Below are 6,518 nucleotides of genomic sequence, written 5' to 3'. Positions count from 1 at the left end.
AGAATTAGAAAAAGGAGATGTGGTAATGAAAGCAGAAATCAGAGTGATGTACTTTGAAGATGGGGGAAGAGCCAAGTGCCAAGGGTTGCAGGTGGCCACTAGAGTGTGGAAAAGACAAGGAAACTAATTCTCCCCTGAAATCTCCAGAAGAAAGGCAGCCTTGGTAACACTTTGATTTTAGCCCTGTTAGACTCATTTCTCTGGGTTAGACTCATTTCAGACTTCTGACCCCCAGAATGGTAAAATTATAAATTTGTGTTGTTTTAAGCCACAAAGTTAGTGGTAATATGTTACAGTAACAATAGAAAGCTAATACAGGGTGTTTCTCATTTCTTGGCTAAGTATTATGGCATAGCTTTTATGCATATCAAGCCTACGAGTACAACTAATGTAGTTAACATATAAATTGTGATACACATTTTACCTTCTTCAGATAAAATACCATCATGTATTTTTACATGAATGTAAGTCATTAAAAATAGTTATAACTGGAATGAAGTATTTAGTTTGGTGTTCAGGCTCAGGAGTTGTGGTATTGACTTTTTGAGCTCAATGAGGATTTCAAAAAATAAAAGATTTATAGAAAAATAAACTTGTATATCTATATTTATCCATGAAAAATAATTGTTCTTCAAGTATTTCTTCATTCTTAGAGGCTGAGGCCTATAAATTTGCCTACAATTTGAAAATAAATGCATAAAAATATAGCCATTAACTCAGATATAAACTAATTATTAATGCATTTTGTATCAGTTACAAGCTTCCCTACAGATTTCAGACATTAAGTAGAGAATTAGAATATCCACCTATTGTTGTTCAAAGAAATGACTCAGATGGTATTTTCACAAAGCTTACAATTTTACTTACATATGGCATACAGCTTAATGATCCAGCACCTTTCATAGCAATCTGTATATTTCTATTACTTACACTTCAGTTTATGTGTGTGTATGTTTTAGATTATCACATTTTTTTCCTGTGGATTGGCTGTGGGTTCAAACCATGAACCTTTTGGTTAGCAGTCAAGCACTTTAACCATTGTGCCACCAGGGCTTCTTATTCCATAAAGTATCTGAAATTTGTAAATATATTGAGTTTTTTTTTTTTTTTAGGGGAGCAGAAGGTTTACCAAGTGTATTATCTTCACCTATATAGCCAAAATGCCATTGTATGTATAGACTTTTAGTTTAAAAGCATTTTAAGGAATCTTCCTTATTTTATAAACATAACCTGGAACACTAAGGCATACTTAATATAGCAGAAAATAGTCTATATACTTAATTGAATAAGTTTTCTCCTCTTCCGAGTCAGCAACAAAGAATGAATCATTGCTAGCCACTGTTGGGTCTTCTTTCTTATAAAATAAACTGCCTACTTCTTTCACAGTGAGAAAAGGAGGCTTCTCAGGGGCGCAGTGGTGGGGAATGATAACTACTATTCATTAAATCTTAAGAGGAATGAAGGAGGAAAGCCAATACATAATAAGGCAGGACCTTTCATTAGAAGATGTATCGATTCAAGGCTGGCAGCATATAGAATGAAACTATTACATAAAGTAACTCAATTATGCCCTTGTGAAAATACTTATTGTTTTAAAATAAATTAAGTATACTGGTTACATTTACCACCTCCAAAATCACACAGCTATCTAACTTTTCCATAAGAAATATTTTTTTTCATTACATTCAATTCACTTCACCAACTTTTCACTAATTTGGACATCCACCCTACAATTTTGGAAACCCCAGTGCCATAGTGGTTAAGTGCTACAGCTGCTAACCAAAAAGTTGGCGACTGGAATCCACCAGGTGCTCCTTGGGAACTCTGTGGGGCAGTTCTACTCTGTCCTAAAGGGTCGCTATGAGTTGGAGTTGACTGGATGGCAATGTTTTTTTGTAATCTTACAATTACTTTTCTCCCTTTCCGTCTTAGTTCCAACATTTCTATTCTCCATTTTTTTTCGTTCATTTTTTATTATAAAAGCAAATAAACACAAAATGGCTGCTGTGGAGTCGATTCCAGTTCATGGCAACTCCATGAGTGTCAGAGTAAAACTGCTTCATAGGGTTTTCAACTGCTGGGACCTTATGGAAGTAGATTCCCAGGCCTTCCTTTTGAGGTGCCTCTGGGTGCACTTACATCTCCAACCTTTCAGTGAATAGTTGAGCGCTTCACCATTTGTGCCATCAAGGCAGCTTCTCCTTATCATACTCACCTGTAAAAACCAACAATGAGTGTAATTCACTTCCCTGTTTCTGAACACATAGGCTCAGCATAGATTAAGAAAATCACACAACCAGGCTGACTGGAAATTCTGTGAAACTATAATCCCCAAACTCAATGATGTCCTCCCATCTTGTCATTGTACTTGCACGTGTCATTTGGGAAATGAAAGTAGTCTGGTGGGGAATTCCTCACCTTCCTATGGTCAATTCCAGAAATCAACCTGTGTCTGCACACTGCTACTCCTTTCTTCTGTCTCCACGGAGAAGGTATGTCTCCTCTTCCCAAAGACCAATACTTCTGTATTTACTTGTAATTTATTTCCTTTAATGTTATCAGGGGTTTTGCTCCATTTTGATTATCTCCTCTCTACTTTGCATTAATAATCCTTCTCTGTCTAGTTCATCATTTATTCAAAAAAAAAAAAAAATCCCTTCAGTTCACCCAACATAAATAAAATTGGATCCTGTATGGAGAAACAAACCCAAACAAACAAAAACACAAAAATTTTGATGGTTCTCACTGTGCTTTGACTACAGTACTTTATCTTGACCTACAGGGACTGAATGTTCTCGGACTCTCTTATACTCTCGACCTCACCTAATGCCATTCTGCCCCTTACTCACTATGTAGTTGCCACACAAGACTTTATATTCTTCAAATCCTGAAATGTTTCAACTGATGAACATTCCTGAGAGCTCCATTTGCTATGGGCAGCATTTCCTTTCCTGGGTAACCTGGAAAGCCGCCATGCTTGCTTCAGAGTCTTTCCTCTTTCTATGCCTTGCCACCTGCTGTGGGAAGATTCCTGTGGGACAGGGCTTGCCAACAGTGACTTTGTCACTTTAAATTCTGTCTTTGGATTGTGCTTTGGCAGGATATCCCTTAGATAATAACTCACAACTAACCTAGATCTCATGAAAAAAACAGAAAATCATACTATTTATGAATGTCATAATCTAAGAGCCACTGTGCCTTCATGATGCCAATCAGACATTTGGTTACAGAAGCCAGGACTATTTATAATCTGATTTCCATTCTAATTATACATGAATAGAACATAGGACTTTCCCTTGGCGCAAGAGGTGCAGAAGGAAAGGGATATAAGCCAAGTCAGGGTAAAGGAAGAGAGATGCCCTGAGCTGCCAGAGAATGCAGGAGCAGCTCTACAGCAGCCTGGGGGAGGCATAAGCAAGAGTCCATGTTTGCAAAGAAATAGCAAAAGGCCTATCCACATCACCTGCTCTACTCAAGCTGGTCTCTGTTTTCTTGTGAGCACAATGAACACCAAAAACGATGGGATCATTGCCCCTAGTCATACGTTGCATCTTTGGTTGCATCAGTGCAACCAAAGAAAAAGTAAACCATGAATAAGGAAAATAAGTTTTGGGGATTTACAAATAGGACAGAAGAATGCTGTCTTTCAAAGTGACCATTTTCTCTTCTGGAACTAGCTCTCTATTCGAATGCATGATTTAGAAAATTTTGAGAAATTAAAGGCAAATGATTAAGCAGCACACAAAAAGAGGCCTAGTGCAGTAATGTTTATTAGAAGAGGTAGAGGAGAAACAACATTAAGTGTGTGGACCTCCTGTTGCCCATGGCATTTTGGGTGACCACACAGGGAACTAACAGGACAGGACATCAGACTCTGGGTGAGGAAGGCTGATCCTTGAGCTGTAGGCTGCAAGATTAGTGAAGCATCAGCCACTTCCTTGCTGTGATCAAGCACTGGATCCAGCAGCAGTAAAACATGTACATGGCAAACACTTAGCACTATTCAACTATACAACTATACAGTTTTTATTGATGGAGGAACACCAGCCCACACTGATGTGATCACTGGGCTGGTGTACAAGGTTTTTTGTTTACCAAAATTGATTGCTTTAAGCACTTAGTTGTAACTAGTTTCCATGGAATGATGCAGGAGGCCAATTTCTTTTCATAGGAGAAGTGACTGCAAGGGAATTAGTCTTGGAGAAGTGAAGTTGCCAATGAAGATGGAAATTATGTACCAGTATCTATGCAGACCCCTGAGCTATTAAAATAAAGATGGTAGATTAGTTGGTGACCTAGAATACCTAGGGTTTGATTATAAAGGAAAGTGAATTATGATGCTCTAGTAAAATCTCAAAGAGCTAACCAGGACTCTAAACTTATAATTCGGGGAAATTTGTATTCACCAAAATAAGACCAAGTCAGCTTTTTGAAACGCTCATACAGACTTCCTTATGCAATGGATTGAGATGGCCTCATGGGTTCCAAAGTAACTAGGACACAGAGGACATGACACCAGGCTGCCCTAGGCAAGGAAGCATATGATTCTAATGTTGAAACATAGACTTTCCAACTTAAAAAGGTTTAACAAAATTAACTACAATGATGATGCTGATTATTATTTTTATTGTTATTTTAGTCTCACATAGCAAGAAGCCTAGAGGTGGAAGAGTTTCAGGGTCAGTTAACATAGTGGTTCAATGTTTTCCAGAAAGGCCCAGGTTTTTCCAACATTATACTCAGCCGTCCTCAGTATTTTGGTTTTATTTTGGAGGATGTCCCCTCATGTCACATAATGCCTACAGTGTTTCTAAGCATCTGAGTCTCACAAATAAAACGTCCAACAGCCATAAGGAGAAAAGAATGTACATTCTTTCATTACGAACCTTTCTAAAACTAAGACAATGCTTTCAGGATCCACCATTAAGCTTTGCCTCAAGTCTTGTTGGTCAGAATTAGGTCACATACTTGTCTTAAAAAAAAAAAAAACACTGATAAGCAGAAGGAAATTACCATAATTTAATTTTCATTTCTTTATACTGAGGTTTCTTCTAACTGTCAGGTACTTGAATAAAACTTGGGTTCCATTACAAAAGAAGGGCAGAGGTGTGAGGCAGAGGACAGCAGAGAAGGGCTATGGGGTAGCAATCAAATGTGTCTGGCACTGTTTTCATACTCAGTCAGTAACACATTCTACACTTTAAATTATTTACATATTCTCTTTAAAGTATTTAAAAACTACTTTTTAAAGTTTTTTTTCCTTTGTTTTAATACTCTAACCTTATAATCCAGTTGTTATATTTATGTCCTCTTAGTTTACTAAGGCATCCCCGGGTGATGCAAATTTTTAAGTGCTTGGTTGCTAACTGAAAAGTTGGTGGAAATGTTGGTGGCTTGCATCCATCCAGATGGGCCTTGGAAGAAAGGCCTGGGGATACACTTCTGAAAAATCATTCTCTGAAAACGCTAGGGAACACAGTTCCACTCTGACACACATAAGGTCTCCAGAAGTCAGGATCAACTCAGTGACAACTGACATTGGTACTTTGCTAAAGAATAATCATCTTGGAGGTGGGACTGTCTTATATGCTTTGTAATCACCACAACGTCTAATACAATGCCTGCAGAGAGAAGCCTCTCAGTAAGTCAGTGTTTAACTTTTCCCTTAAAGTGATTTACAGGTATGCCCCATTTTATACAAGGTAAGGTTCTCCAAAGTTGTAAGCATATAAATGTTAATAAATCAAATCTTTGTTTCCCTTATATGTTTTTATTTTAATTCCTAAAGCTTGTTTCACAGTAATATTCAATGGACAATGATGTGTAATATTTCAGATTTAAATCTCACTTTTCCTCAAATGTTTCAATCAAGCAATTAATGGTCTGAAGTAAATACTTGGATATATGAGGAAAATTCAATATTTAAAGGCAATTGGAATCTTTTTGCAAAAGAAAAAAATTCGTGTCATGAACATTGCACTGAAAGCAGTACTCATTAAAAAAATGAGTTTTAAATTTGGTTTTATTTAATTTGAAACACCTGCATTAAAATATCAGAATTACGTTTCCAAATGCCCATTTATTTTGATTCTGATGTGAGGGCTTATAAATGTACACCGGGGAGATAAAGTTACTATCCTATTGGGTAATGCTTAGAAACCATAATATAGACAAGAAAATTTAACACTTTTTCTGCCCATTTTCTCCTTGAATGTGAATGCTGTTTATAATCACATCACTTCTTCATTGTTCTTCTACCAGCAGACTTAAACAATTTCAGAACTGGAAAAGTCCTTAGCAATCCTTTATTGAAACGCAATATTCATCACAATATTTAAAGGGGACATATAGGTAGTTAGAGAACCCTGGTGGCGTAGTGGCTAAGCGCTACGGCTGCTAACCAAAGGGTCAGCAGTTCGAATCCGCCAGGTGCTCTTTGGAAACTCTATGGGGCAGTTCTACTCTGTCCTATAAGGTCGCTGTGAGTCGGAATCCACTCGACGGCACTGGGTTTGGTT

The sequence above is a fragment of the Loxodonta africana genome, chromosome 6, assembly GCF_030014295.1.
Source record: "Loxodonta africana isolate mLoxAfr1 chromosome 6, mLoxAfr1.hap2, whole genome shotgun sequence".
Lineage (NCBI taxonomy): Eukaryota > Metazoa > Chordata > Mammalia > Proboscidea > Elephantidae > Loxodonta > Loxodonta africana.
This window is presented reverse-complemented; position numbering follows the sequence as displayed.